At 49.5% G+C, this 15,234-nt stretch overlaps 1 protein-coding gene across 3 annotated transcripts in view; it reads right to left on the reverse strand.

Annotated features, from left to right (window-relative positions):
• Positions 1-15,234, reverse strand: part of AXIN1 (axin 1) — a 239,614-nt gene that overhangs the window by 196,782 nt on the left and 27,598 nt on the right. Inside the window, exon 2 of one of the 3 annotated variants that reach the window (XM_044980230.1) lies at positions 11,159-11,309. The gene's annotated coding sequence lies outside the window, so the exon portion shown is untranslated. Of the gene's footprint in view, positions 1-3,974; positions 4,454-11,158; positions 11,310-15,234 lie in introns of those variants that run through there. The other 2 variants (XM_044980229.1, XM_044980234.1) reach the window with 2 other exon arrangements.

Here is a 15,234-nt window from a genome sequence, read left to right on the forward strand (position 1 = left end):
TCTGAGTGAGAGAACCTGCTTCACAGGATACTTAAAGTTGACTAGGTAGACCTGTCAATATAAAAATAACCTATTGTAAAATCTGGAGTCTTCCCTCCCTGTCTCACTGATAACTCCTGAGAGGATTCAGACTGAAAGAACTTTCAAAATCTAATTTCCTGTTCACTCAGAAAGCTGTTCCTTTGCTTTTATCTTTCAGAGGTATAGACAGTGATGTCAAACTGGTCAGTTTCCCTTTCTGTTTTTAGTCACTTTCACAATCTAGATCTCCAGCTCAGGAGGTTACTTACAGAAAAACACAAACCAACCCAGACCATTTCCAGATAAATCTTTAAGCCATAGCTATTCTGGTTAGGTTTTCTAACCCTTTGAAACAAAAGCTAAATTTGCATTCTAAAATCAATGGACTGTTCTTTGATATTTTATTCTTTTCTCCTGGAAATTTGCAATTAAAATCCTAAATGTATCTTACAGCACCCGCTTACTAATTCATGTGAATGACATGGAGATCCCTTGTGAATTACTGAATTTTGCAAGTTAGTAAGCTCCTGATCCTGCAAACACTTAGAACGTATGTAACTACATTCATGTGAATAACCCCACTGAATCAAATGCAGCTACTCCTGTGAGTACAGCTAAGCATGTGTTTAAGGGTTTGCAGGATTAGAGTGTAGATGACAAAATACCACAAGACAGTGCATCACAGAACGTACTTTCTTCAGTTAGACACTTGCAGTTTGTTTGAATTGCATATCACATTATTATTACACCCACAGTAAATACCAGGGAATAGTCAGGTTTTAAAGATAATGACATCTTCATGATTAATATGAGACCTCACTTCAGCACGTGCAGAGTGTAGCTTTGTGAAGGAGTAGAAAGAGGTCATTGATATTTTGGATGAATTATAGGGTAGGTCTATACTGCAACCAGAGGTGTGACTCTAGCATGTGTAGCTTTGATCTCACTAGCTCCAATAACAATAGAGGGAAACCATGGCAGTGCGGGTCATGCAAGCCCACCTGAACCCCTGGGTATATACTCAAGCAGTTAGCCCATGCTGTCAAGGCTTCAGTGCTATTGTTACTCCAGCTAACTAGATGAGGGCTAGCCCAGGTTTGTCTACAACTGCTGCAGTCACACCTCGTATTGCAGTGTTCTGTGTAGACACACCCTGAGTGAGCAGGTCTGAAGGCTTGGATCCAACCTACCAAAGGCTCCACCAAACCCAAGTGCCCTCCCTTTATATGCTAAGCCAACAGAAGTGACTGTGTACATTTTCTGCCCAATTCTAATACACACTTTAATTTCTACCTTGGCATGAAATTCACTCCTACAAAGCTCTATGAGCCACTCAAGGCCCACTTAAGGCTTATTTTTAGTATTTAAGTGGGATGTAAGTGGTGTGTGGGCATTGCGCTGTCAGGTTCACCTGTGGTGAATACAAATGATCAGCCAATGAGCATGTCACATCACTATCCTAGTTTAACTTGCCTAAAGATTGCACCCAAGTATCCTGACCCTGTGCGTATAGTGAACACATGCAAAGCCTGTGCGTGTTGGGAGATTACTGTAGCTAGGTTATAAAACTGTATGCAAACATCTGCCTGAGTTTGAAAATGAATTTTCCTGTCAAGTGTTTGCATCCCTTCCAGGGTTTGTTTTCCAGATCCATCCAGCCACTCAAGCCTCACTGGCACAAAGACTCCAGAGATGTAAATGAAGCTCGAGGGCTGACATATACTGCAAGTGAGTTTTGATGCATATATTTGATTGTAATACTAGCAATTCACACTGTGCTGGGTAGTTACACAAACCATCCCCGTCAGGGATGAGGGAAAATACCAGCTTTCTCTGGATCCAAACTTCGTGGGTTCATGGACCTCCCCTCAGCCCAAGCCCTGGTCTGTGGATCCTGTCTTAATTGCTCCCTGGGTGTGAGGATTAGTGAAGTGTGGGTTAATGAGGTACTGCTCTAAGATTAGATTGATAGTGGAACAGGTTTATGACAGAAATGCCCATTTACTCTTAATTACAGAGATGCTACATTTGACTGTACAAACGAATGTAATGTGACATTGCAGGCTCTGGGATTTTCATTCTAATGTGCATTGCAGCTTCACTAGATGGTGCTGTGGAGTAGTATCTGAGCTAAGAGGTGAAAACATTATCTAAAAGTTGTATCTGCTCTGATGCAACCTCTGGTAATAGTTTAAAAGGAACTTTCAGGTCAAATTTGGTCCCAAATGTAGGTTTTATAAATTAAAAAAAAATTAAAAAACCTGTAAGACTTTCATGCTATTGTAAAAGACATCTAATTGTAACAGCGATTTTAAACAAACACTGCCTGGCAGCATCTGCAACCCAGTATTGCTACACTGTGCTAGCTCATAAGAATGTGAAGTTGATTAGAAACTTACTAAAAACAGTGAAACTGACCTGTCAATTTTCATTTTGGAAGCCTAAAGAAATTAACCCTGAACTTTGCACTTTCAGCTACAAAACTGTAGTGCTTTGGGGTTGGGTGATGCTTTTATTGCTTGTACATTAAAAAAAATAAGGGGGGGGAATTTAATCTAATGACTCAGTTCAGATATCCTGAGAGTATAAAGCCAGGAGGGACCATTAGATCATCTAGTATGACCTCCTGTATACCACAGGCCCTTGCATTTCACCCTGTTATACCCACTATTGTATTGACCCCAATTGTAATAAATTAAAGGGAGGGGGTAGCTCCCTTTTATGGGCACCCAGCCAGCCAGCTAGCTATAAAATCCTCTTAGAAGCTGTTCTCTACTTGCTTTACCTGTAAAGGGTTAAAAAGTCCATAGGTAAAAGGAAAGGAGTGGGCACCTGACCAAAAGAGCCAATGGGAAGGCTAAAACTTTTTTAAAATTGGGAAAAAACTTCCCCTTTGTCTGTCTGTGTTCTGCCAGAGAGTGGAGACAGGAATTATGCTGTAAGAGCTTGGGCCAGGTATGAAAAAATCATCAGATCATACCTAGAAACTACTCATTTGAAACCCAAGATATGTAAGTAGATCACAAAATGTCTAGGAAGATGGGATTAGGTTTATCTCTTATTTCTTTATGGCTTGTGGACTCCGATGTGCTAACTCCAAATGCTTTTGTTTTGCTGGTAATCTTTAAGCTGGACCTCAAGAAGGTTATTCTTGATGCTTAATTTTTGTAAGTGGGTTTTTAAAATCTAGCAATGGCCTGAGAGTTCAAATGTATTTCTCTCTTTTTGGTTTTAATAAAATTTACCTTTAAGAACAGGACTGGATTTTGTGTCTTAAGAGGTTTGTGCACATGTTTAATTAGCTGGTGGCAACAGCTGATTTCCTTTTTTTTTTTCCTTTTCTTTCTCAGGTCTTCCCCAGAGTGGGGGAGTGAAAGGGCTTGCAGGTACCCCACAGGAAGGAATTCCCAAGTGCACCTTTCTGGGTTCTCAAAGGCATAGGCACCAACTTTGTAGGTGCTCCGGGGCTGGAACACCCACAGGGAAAGATTAGCAGGTGCTCTGCACCCACCAGCAGCCAAGCTCCACTCTTCTCACCTCCTTCTCCCCCCCCCAGTGCACCACATCCCCATTCCTCCCAGCACTTCCCATCCCCCGCCACCTAACAGCTGTTTGGCAGTGCTTAGGACTTTCGGGAGGAGGGGGGACACAGTGCACTCAGGGGAGGAGGTGGAAAAGAGGCAAGGTAGGAGCAGGGACTTTGGGGGAAGGGGGTGGAATGGGGCAGGAAGGGGAGGCAGCAGGGCTGGGGTGGGAAAAGGCAAGGTGGGGTTGGGACTTTGGGGAAGGCATGGAATGGGTGTGGGGTGAGGGCAGCGCAGGGGTGGGAAGAGGCAGGGCAGGAGGAGCATAGCATGCCTGGCAGAGGGGAAGTCCGCACCTATTATTTACCACTCTCTCAATTTTTGAGAGATCTGCAAACTTCATCAGTGATTGTAATGGAGGACACTCACCTCTCACGAGTGCCTCCTATCAGCTGGGTGTGGTGCTGTAATCTTTTCCCCCTATTCCTGGCACCCCCTGTAGGTTGCCAACCGCACAAGGTAAGTCTTTGGTGGCTCAATCCTCCAGCCAAGTCACACAGCCAAAATGAATGAATCCCTTCTGGGGTATCAAAGAGTTCAACAAACTGTCAGCCCTCACCAGGATCTTCAGCCCCATCTCTGGGCCCTTTAAATCCTACCCTTCACTCAGGCTTCTAAACAAGCCTTGTCCCCTTCTTGGGGCTTAGGCCACTTCATCAGTGGCCAGTGGGGGAACCCAGGCCCACCCACTACTCTACACACAGCAGCCACATACCACTGCCTCCAGTTTACAGCTGCTGTTCCCTGGGCCTTTCCCAACATTGCCCCCTTCTCTTCACCCTGACTTCAGGGCTGAAGTTCTCAGATCCTCTTCCTCCTCACTATGTGCAAAATACCACTAGACCCTATCCTGGCACTGGCCAGGAATCCCCATCTCTGCTGCTCTGGTCCCAGCCAGGCTCAGCCCCTTTAGCTCCTTTTAGCTGAGCCTACTGTGTTCTGATTGGCTGCTTCTGTGCAACCTTTCTAGGCATGCCTGGAGGACCCATCTTCACTGCTACTTTCTGGGACAGGGTGTAGTAGGACCATAGAGCCTTCAGCAGGGGGCCACGAAGGCCCAGGTACATCCCATCACACTGATTATTTAAGTTATCTTTCAGGTCTTTGATAAAAATATTAAATAGCTTAAGGCCAAGAACTGATCCCTGCAGGACCTCACTGAAAACATACCCAATCTATGATAATTCCTCATTTACAATTAATTTTTGAGACCTATCAATTAGCCATCTTTTAATCCATTTATTATAGGCCATGTGACTTCTGTACCTTTCTAATATTTTTAATCAAAATGTTGTGCAATACCAAGTTAAATGCCTTATTAAAGTCTTAAGTTTATTACAAGTATCAGAGGGGTAGCCGTGTTAGTCTGGATCTGTAAAAGCAGCAAAGAATCCTGTGGCACCTTATAGACTAACAGACGTTTTGCAGCATGAGCTTTCGTGGGTGAATACCCACTTCGTCGGATGCATCCGACGAAGTTTATTACATCAACTCTATTATCTTTATTAATTAAACTTGTAATTTCATTTTTTAAAAAAGATACCAAACTGTAGTTCTGCTAGCTCCTCAGCTACCCCATTTCAACAGACCTCAGGTGGTGGCCAGGATGTGACAGCTGGCTGAGAACTCACAGGCCTCGCTTCGAGACCTGTGACATCAGTCTGTTCCGCTCATGTGGCACCTGGGATCAGCTGGGCAAAGGAATTCCATCTGGGATATTCTGATGCCAAATGGGGAGGCATTGGCTAAAAGGGCTGGGCCTGGGGTCAGCTGGTGTGAGGTCTCTCAGGTGGGGTAGGGGGTGTGCTCCAGTGTCAGGTAGGAGAGTCTACTTTGTGCCTTGCCCTGCCTGGACCTTCTGTAGCTGTGGCCCCCAAAGCTGTGGGATTTGAGCCACTCCAAGCCAGCAGGTGTGCACAATTCCGGCCCATCAGAGGAGGGAAGAGATGCCTGCCCCATGTCTCAGTGCAGCCAGCCACTTGCCCTGTGGCAGTGGGAATAAAAAGGCCACCTTCAGACTCTCCCAGCCAGAGACACCTCTCTGCCACCATTCTAGCCAGTCAACTGTCAGAACTCCTCACCCCCTCTGAATTCTAGCCAAGCAGCTGGTGAGAGATTGTCACATGCCAGGCATTCCAGCCAATCAGTTGACAATGCTATGCTCTACCACTCAGCAGACATCATTAATTCAGTTAAAATGAAAATATGAAAACTTAGTAACTAGAAAATACATGACTCCTTGTTCTAGGCAGACAGCCCCGAGTCCCCGCCCTTCACTCAGACAGTGGGCAGCCATCATTGCCAGGCAACACAGAAATCACACACCAATGAGGGGACAGGCAATGGCACCGAGAGGCAGCAGAACACTGACCAAAGGAACCACTCTCCCATGACACAGTTAGTCTGTGGAACTCACAGCCACTAGGGAACATGGAGGCCAAGAGATGAGGATTCAAACGGGCACTGGACATTTCAATGGGCATCAAGACCATCTTGAGTTCTATCAGAGAGGATGAAAACACACTTGAAAAAGGCCAAAACCCTGCTGTCCTGGGCACAAGCCACTCACTGGCTGATAAGGGTTCAGGGGAAACTTCCTCTCTGGCCCATTACACCATTATGGGCTTGCTAAGCTTCCAACTCTCCTCATACAGCTAGCAATGAGCACAGCCAGGGACAAAGCTGGACAAGCAAGGTGCTGCCCTGTTCCAGGATGGTGACCTTGGTGACTTTTGGATTGGAATGGGCACTACAAAGGCATGACAGAGCAAAGCAGGCCCCAACTACCCAGCCCTGCCGCCGCCCAGCTCCTCCCAACTAGCCAGCCCTTTGCCATCATGCTGCATTGCCCTAGTTAGGGCTTGTTAGATATGCCCCCCTCTTTAATGCACTAGCTTGCCTAGAGAAGAGCAGAAACAGAACCGGATCTGGGGACGGAAACAGAGCGCGGCGACCTGCTGCAAAGGGGTGGGAGATCTGCCAGAGCAGGGAGGGTAAAAGGGTCTGATATCCTGTCCTTTGGAAGAGGACATCTGGGGTGGCCTGGGGTCTGTAATCTGCCTCACAATATGAAAGCCAATGGCAAAGACCACACATTCCTAATGAGTACAAAGGAACAGTAGCTACAATGTGGAACTGGCTGCTCCAGGATGGGACTGAGGCTGATCTGGATTCAGAAAGCACCTGGCCTTTCTACGGGTGTTGCAGGACACCTGTATATTACAGTGTCTCTCACATGAGCTGTACCCCAGAACTCCTCCCAGAGCGTGGCAGGGCGGTCCTTAATGACAGCAAACAGGGGAGGGAGGAGATACAGACCAGAGGGGGCAGACCTGGAGAGAGGGCAGGAGCTGAAGAAGGGACAGCTCCTGCACCACCAGTGAGAGAGCTCATGGCAGAGCAGAGGGGAGCTAGTGCCGGTTGAATGAGGGAGGACAGCTGAGGTGGTGCTAGCTCTTAAAAATGGCGCCTCCCATGTGGTGTGACCTCATAAACACTGTGCATGTGAGGTCACGCCACATGGAGGAGGAGCACCATTTGAAGAGTGCACTGTTCCACCCCGGCCAGTGTGACCTTGCTATCTAGTTTAATACCGGAAGAGAGACCTGTCTAGTTTAATACTGGAAGAGTGGCCTGCCTAGGCTGGGGTCAGAAGTGAGGCACACCAGCAGAGCTGTGCGGGGGAACCCAGGATTGGGATAGCAGGGGGCCATGGGTTGGGATTGAGGGGCACCAACAAAGCTGGGGGATGATGGGAGCCCAGGACTGGGATAGCAGGGGGCTCTGGGATTGGGATTGAGGGGCATTGGCAGAGCTGTGTGTGAGTAGCACAGGTTGAGATATCACGGGGCTATGGGTCAGGATTGAGGGGTGCTGGCAGAGCTGTGTGTGGGGAATCCAGGATTGGGATAGCAGGGTGCTGTGGGATTGGATTAAGGAGCATTAGCAGAGCTGTATGTGAGGAGCCCATGTTGGGATAGCAGGGGGCTGTGGGTTGAGATTGAGGGGCACCAACAGTGCTGCGGCACATTTGTGGTCACAAACCCCACATCCTGAGAGTGGCCAGGAGCTAGCGGCTGCTGAGTGAATGAAATGCCAGGAGGAGAAAGCCCTCGCTGAAAGCACAGCATTTTCTGTGATCCACGTTTATTGTTTTTATGGGCAATTCCTTCCAGAAAGGGCTTTAGGGGTATTATTGCCCCCCACCCCCGGGACCTGGCTGACATTTCTCTAATTACAGCCTGTGCGTTTCATGGGGCGGCCATCCCACACTCTCCCTGACCTGTTTGCTAGGCCAGAAAGCTCCAGAGTTTTTTCTCTTTCATTTCAAATTGGCAGATTCAGCGGCTGGTCCCTTTCTTGTGAACAGTTTCAGTTTTGACACCGACAGTTTCCAATGAAAACATGTTTCATCAGAACATTCCCGACCTGCCCTGCTCATAGCCCCCCCAAGGCAGATGGGGAACCGCGGCTTTGCGAGGTCCCACTAATGTTGGGTGCCCAGTCTTAGGTCTGCGTAAGGGAGCCCCTCACTGCTAGGGCACCTCCTCCTGGCTGCTGCAGGGATTAGCTCCACCTGGTCCTGCAGCCCCTTCTGTCCTCTCTCTCTCTCGGGAACTCAGCGCACCCCCTCGTCGCCAGCCAGGTCACTATGCGTGTTTCTCCCTTCCCCCACAGGATGAACCATCCCAGGCTGTCTCCAATTGCACTGCTCTGACTGTGCCACTTCCCCAGTGGCTGGATGGGGAACTCAGACCCCCTCCCCGCCCCCCATTCTCTGCATTCCAGCCCAGGGACCCTATAACCAGAGGCTAAGGTCTGAACTGTCCCAAACCTTGCTGCTCTTTCCCTGGACTGCTTCCTACGCTGCCTCTCTCAGGCTCCTTCTCCATCCTCCTGCGGGCATGCCCTCCACCCCGGGCCACACCCCCTGCTCTCCCTAGCCTCAGAGAGAGGGACTGCAGTCCTCCTCCATGCAGCCCCCTTCTGCCCTCAGCTACCTGGCTTTCTACCAGCCTTCACCCTTTAATCAGTCCTCCTTGCTCCCTGGCTCCTCCTCCAGGTGCAGCCTCCACAGTTCACTGGCCCACCCAGCAACCTTACCCCTCTGGCTGGTGTGGGGTGAACATACCATCACAGTCTGGTTTCTCAGAGATGCTGGGCATCTGAAGCTCCCAGTGAGTTCAGTTGCAGGCTTAAGTGTTCAGCATGTCTGCAAATCAGACCCTGGGTGTCTTCATTTGGGCACTACGGAAATTAGTGGCCACCTCTGAAGTCATTGGTTTAATCACAGAAGAGACCAGTAGCAGAGTCAGAACCCAGGTTTCCTGGGTCCCCACCCACTCCAGTGACTTAACCAGGAAACTGTCCTCTCTCGTCCTTCATGGCCCTGCCTCAGTCCCATGTTCCAACTTCCGCTGTGAACGAGGCTGGAGTCTTGCAGGCAACAGCCTCAGTCCCTACTGGACCATCCGCTGGCTGCTGAAGGTACAAGGAATAGTGCATAGTGTGTCCTGCACTGCATGAGGCAGGGTCCTGAGCAAAACCGGCATGTTAGGCTGGGACATAATGGCCAGGAACCAGGGGCCTGAATTAGGTTTGTGGGCCGCAATAACTGTCATTTCTTAACATTTGACTGCTTGGCTTTGCAACCTTAACAATGGGCCTTTCAATGGAGTTTTTATTAAGAATTTCCTAGTTTTTTTCCAAAAGAAAACTGAAAACCCCCAGACAGTCCCTGCTCCTGGAGAAGAGTGCAAAAGTATCTCTACACTGCAAATGGACATTTCACAGTAACATGGCTAGGTGCACTCAGACGAGTTTTAATCTAGCTAGTGCGGGTACTAATAGCAGCGAAGGTGTGGTGGCATGGATGCCAGGGCCGACTAGCTGCCCTAGAACACGCCTGCTGGGGACCTTGTGGGTTGCTAGCCCACTCTGAAGTCTGTGCCACCTTGTCAGTGCTCCTATTATTATGCACACTAGCTAGACTGGTGCGAGTGGGTGTCAATCCACAGTCCCTGCTGCAGTTACACCATAGGTTGTGGTTTAGATGGTCTCCACCAGGTTTGGCCCTGGCCACTCCTCCTTTGTGAAAGGCCAGAGCAATTCCCCACAGCCAGCCTGCTGAGCCGCATGGCCATGGTGGATGCCAAGCGTCACTGGCTGTTGGGGAGGGCTGGGTGCCCCTTTAGTGCACTGGGATAATGGAGCCTGTTCGGCTGCGAGACTCATTTTCAGTTTTCTGAGCATGTTTCTAGGCCAGGAACAGCCAATGGGTTCTCCTCTCATCCTGCCTCCATCTGCCCGGGCTCTCACACACTCTGCTGGAAGCAGCATCCTGAGTGTGGTGGGCACTTAGGGTGACCAGATGTCCCAATTTTATAGGGACAGTCCCGATTTTGGGGTCTTTTTCTTATATAGGCTCCTATTACCCCCCAGCCCGTTCCCGATTTTCACATTTGCTGTCTGGTCACCCTATGGGCACTGAATGGTGCTGCCAGAGGAATAAAGCCAGAGCCTGCACATAAAATCCCTGACACCCCCCGGCTCCATTTCCCTGGCCATTATAGTTGTTGCAGCAGGTCCTGTGCTGCTCATATTGCAAAGGCACTGGACTTATGGGGTGGGAAGGAACACACTGCCTGAAGGAGCACATGCCCACGCTGACCAAACCATCACGCACCTTCTTGGCTGCTGCCACCTGCAGGTGGCCATGCTGTCAGAGCAGCCAGCTACCATTAAAGCAGGGGCGGGCAAACTTTTTGGCCTGAGGGCCGCATCGGGTTTTGTAAATTGTATGGAGGGCTGATTAGGGTAGGGGGTCGTGGCCCGGCCCCCACCTCCTATCTGCACCCCCCCGGGACTCCTCCCCATCCAACCCCCTGTTCCCTGACGGCCCCTCTGGGACCCCTGCCCCATCCACACACCCCCACTCCCTGTCCCCTGACTTCCCCCGGACCCCCGCCACCCCATCCAACCCCTTCTCTCATTCCTGATGCCCCCTCTGGGACCCCTACCCTGACTGCCCCCTGCTGCCTCTCTCCTTCCTGACTGCCCCCCCCCAGGATCCCTGCCCCCATTCAACCCCCTGTTTCCCCTCTAACCCCTATCCACACCCCCACCCCCTGACCACCACCCAAACTCCCCTGCCCTCTATCCAATCCCCCCTGCTCCCTGCCCCCTTACCGCGCTGCCTGGAGCACCAGTGGCTGGTGGCACTACAGCTGTGCTGCCCGGCTGGAGCCGGGCCACACTGCCGCCAATGCCACCACACAGCACAGAGCACCAGATCAGGCCGGGCTCTGCAGCTGTGCTGCCCCAGGAGCTCACAGCCCCGCCGCCCAGACTAGCGTTGCACCGGCAGCTGAGTGAGCAAGCTGAGGCTGCGGGTGGGGTGGGGGCCGCTAGCCTCCCAGGCCAGGAGCTCAGAGGCTGGGCAGGATGGTCCTGCGGGCTGGATGTGGCCTATGGGCCATAGATTGCCCACCACTGCATTAAAGGCAGGAATCCAGGCCCGCTTCTGTGATGGCCCGGGCCTTCTCTCCACCCACCTTACAGCCTTCGGGGCAGGCCTGCCCTCTGCATGCCAGCTCCACCAAGGTCCTGCAGCTTCCTGCCACAACCCTGGGTAGTAACATCTGCCTCTCATCTTGGCGAGTGGGGGCGTGGGATTCTGTCCTTTTGCTTCCCAGCGTTGCTGCTCTGTAAAGAGAAGAGGTGCAGGCTGTTAGATCTTTGAGAGCCTGCAACACCCTGAGAGGGGGACTCAGCCCACAAACTGCAACCCCCCCAAGTTCAGGAGAGTTCACATCTGGGGGCTGTTTTGGCCCCAGACAAGCCCCATGTTATCACCCTTCCTTTCAATCTCTCCCCTACCCTTTAAACATGTTCCCTTCTTTGGCTGCTCCAGGTGGTTGGTTGCTGAGCGTGGCACTGAATTAGGCCAGCCAGTGCTGGCTCCTGCACAGTGGCCCATGGAGCACTGGCTGATCACCAGTGTTTGGCTGCATTAAAAGATGCTAAACTTACCTGAAATACCCATTAGCCCCCGTGCACAGATGCAATGATTGCCAAAGGGATGTCACTAGACAGCCAGTGGGAGAGGAGATAGGAATGTGTGCCAGCCAATGGGAAGGCATGGGGGGGGGTCTGCATGACAGCCAATGAGAGGGGAAGTGGGTCCACATGATAGCCAATGAGAGAGCAAAGACCTGATCCTGTGAATTGCTGAGTGCCCTGCATGACCGCTGAGAGCTCTCAGCTCTCCTCAGGCTCAGTTCCCTAACATAATGAATTCTGCACATGTGGAATCCCCTTCACCTCAGACAAGACACTCTGGGGTCATTTCTTAGAGGTGTATGTGCTTCACTCCCCAGCACCATCTTTGGAGTTATCTCCCAAAGGGGCCGGACTCGCTGGACCACACTCAAACCACTGGTGTCAGGGAGCCCTCTGAAGGCAAATGATTTGTCACAGAAGACACTGATCTAAGAAGAAGTGTGCTGGAATCAGTCTTCTCTCTCCAGTCAATTGCTTGGCTCCGGAGACCGCTGCCGCAGGGTCTCAGTGACTCACAATGGGGGTTCCTGTGGCCTCCACACTGGCCCTGGGACCCTAGTGACATCAAGCCTGACCCTTACCCCACACCCTGGGTAGACCAGCTGACCATGTGGGAATTGTATTGTAGATGCTTAAAGAAGCCAAGTTCACTGCCAAGGTGTCTAAATGCAAGATAGGGGCTGCAGAGGTACCTTGTATAGGACACAGGGTGGGCAGTGGGTTTGTTTGCACTGAACCTTCAAGGTAGAAGCCATTTGGAATTGGCCTGCCCCATGAACCAAGAAACAGGTCCAAGACTTTATGGGTCTGGTCAATTATTACTGGAGGTTTGTAAAAGGTGACATTCTGGCATTCTATAATAGACCTTATGAAAAAGGGTGGTGTGGCCTGAGGCCTGGGAGAAAGATGTCAAGACCATACAAGAGCCTGTCTAAAGAGCCAGTTTTGGTCTGATCCCGACTCTTACACTGGAGCCTAGCCCTAGAAGAGTATGATAGAAGACTCTTTAATTTTCCAGGCTAAGGCAGAACAAGATCCAGTGTCTGGAAGCTGAGGCCTGGTCTACACTTAGAACGTAGGTTGACATAGTTGTGGTGCTGAGGGGTGTGAAAAATCCACACCCCTGACCCTGTCCACCCCAGCGTGGACACAGCTGAATCCACAGAAGAGTTTTTCTGCTGTTCTAGCTACCATCACTCAGGGAGTTTGAGTTCCTACAGTCATGGAAAAATGCCTTCCATTGCTGCATGTGTCTATACTATGGGGTTATAACCGCATAGCTACACCACTATAACCCCTGTAGTGTAGACATGGGCTAAAGCTAGGCAAATTCAGATAAAAATGAAGTGGAAATATTTAACAGAGAGGGTAATTAACCATTGGGACAGCTCACCTAAGGTCATGGGGGAGTCTTGCTCACGTGAAATCTTTAAATCAGGATTGAAGGTTTCTTTCTAAAAGATCCATCTTAGCACAAACAGAAGTTATGGGCTTGATGCAGGAGTCCCTGGGGGAGGTTCTCTGGTCTGTGTTATGCAGGAACTCAGATTGGCTGGTCAGAATGGTCCCTTTGGGCCCAGAAACCTACAAATCTACAATCAAAGGTACTAACCATGCTTGCTTATGATAAGCGATTGCAAGAACTAGGACTAGAAATGGACACCCCTGAGCGATGCAGTTATACTGACCTCATCCCCCATGTAGATAGGGCTATGTCAACAGGAGAGCTTCTCCTGTCGACATAGCTATCGCCTCTCGCAGAGCTGGACTAATTACACCAATGGAAGAAGCTCTCCCATCGGCGAAGGAGCATCTTCACTTAAACACGACAGCGGTGCAGCTCCAATGCATTTTAAGTGTAGACCTGCCCTGAATGCAGACAGTCTGGGCACAAGGATAATGTCACACACATAATGTTACTGGGAGCCACTAGATGACACTAATACAGATGGTCGGTAAAAGATATTCGTTCACCCACCTTCTCTCTCTAAAGAATGTCTCTCTCTGTTGGTGAGAGAGACAAGCTTTTGAGCTACACAGCTCTTCTTCAGGTCTGGGAAAGGTACTCAGAGTGGCACAGCTAAATGCAAGGTCAAACTGATTGTACATAGTCTAAGGGACTGTTCCAGATGAAGTGACCTAACATCCCTGCAGTCATAGGACAAAAAGGGTTACAAATTGTTGTAATAAGCCACAAATCCAGCGTCTTTATTAAGACCATGATTGTTAGCATCTAGCAGAGTTGTGAATTTAAGCTCCCAAACTCATCTTTTGAAAGTGTTGTGCAGGTTTCCTTTGAGGATGAGGACTGATCAGTCAGATATAGCGTGATCGCTTTGTGAAAAGTGTTCACCCACAGGTGACAGGGTGTTTTTGTCTTTTATGATTTTCCTGTGTGGAATTCATTTGAGAATGTAATGATTGACTGGTTTCACCCCCATCATTGTTATTGGGGCATTTAGAGCACGGGGTGAGTGAGGTATACCACATGTTGTCACAGACATGTGTAGGACCCATGGATCTTGAATGGTGCATTGTGGGGGGTGTAGCAGTGGAGATATGTCTGCAGATTTTGCATCTGTTGTTCTGGCAGTGTCTGGTATTGCTTTGAGTTGCTGTGTCCTGGTCTGTGGAAAGCTTGGGGTGGGAGTGGGGGGAGGAGTTCTTTGAAGGCCAGAAGAGGGGTTTCAGAAAAGATTTCCTTCAGGATGGGGTCACCATCCAGTATGAGTTGTAGTTGTTTGATAAAACCCTGTATGCATTCCAGTGTGGGCTGGTAGGTCACAACTAGGGGAGTGCAATTGGAGGGGGTTTTATTTCTGTATTGAAGTAGATTCTCTCTGGATATTGGAGTGGCCCTTCCATGATGCCATCTACTTCTCTGGTGGGGTGTCCTTGTTTGATGAAGGCAGTTTTGAGTGTGTTATGGTTTATATCCCAGACTTTCTCCTCAGAGCATATTCTGTGGTATCTGAATGCCTGGCTGTAGATCACAGATTTCTTGGGGTGTTTGGGGTGGTTAGGAGTGGCGAGCTGCGAGTTTCTTGTACACAGCTGTCTGTAGGGTTCCATTGCTGCAGCTGATTGTGCTGTCCCCAATATGCCACTATCTTCATAGGTTACCTTGAATAAGAATTTTTGGACAAATGCTCCACAAAACCATCAGAGACATTTTCATCCTCTGGACAGGCGACTTAAACTCCCTCATAGATTTCCACCACAATTTCAACAGCCACCACTTGTCCATAAAACTCTCTGGTATACTCCAACACCAGCATCATTTTCCTTTTGCCAATACAGGAAGATTGTAAGAACTCTGCCTCCCTGACATTACTGTACTGGCAAAAATGTCTAATGTAGTTCTGGCCTAAATGTATGGGTCATATCAATTATTTGCAAATGTTCAAGTTTGTTCATTCATTAAATTGCCCAAAATGTCACAGATGGAGTTGCACAAAACTGTCCAGCCCTGTTTTTCAAAGACCCGTGTCACCATGGTATCTAGCCTTCCTTGCATTCACACTGGAATCAAGCACCTTGTGCTTCCTGCTGCACACTATGCAACAAC

Source organism: Mauremys mutica, chromosome 11 (assembly GCF_020497125.1).
Source record: "Mauremys mutica isolate MM-2020 ecotype Southern chromosome 11, ASM2049712v1, whole genome shotgun sequence".
Classification (NCBI taxonomy): Eukaryota; Metazoa; Chordata; order Testudines; family Geoemydidae; genus Mauremys; species Mauremys mutica.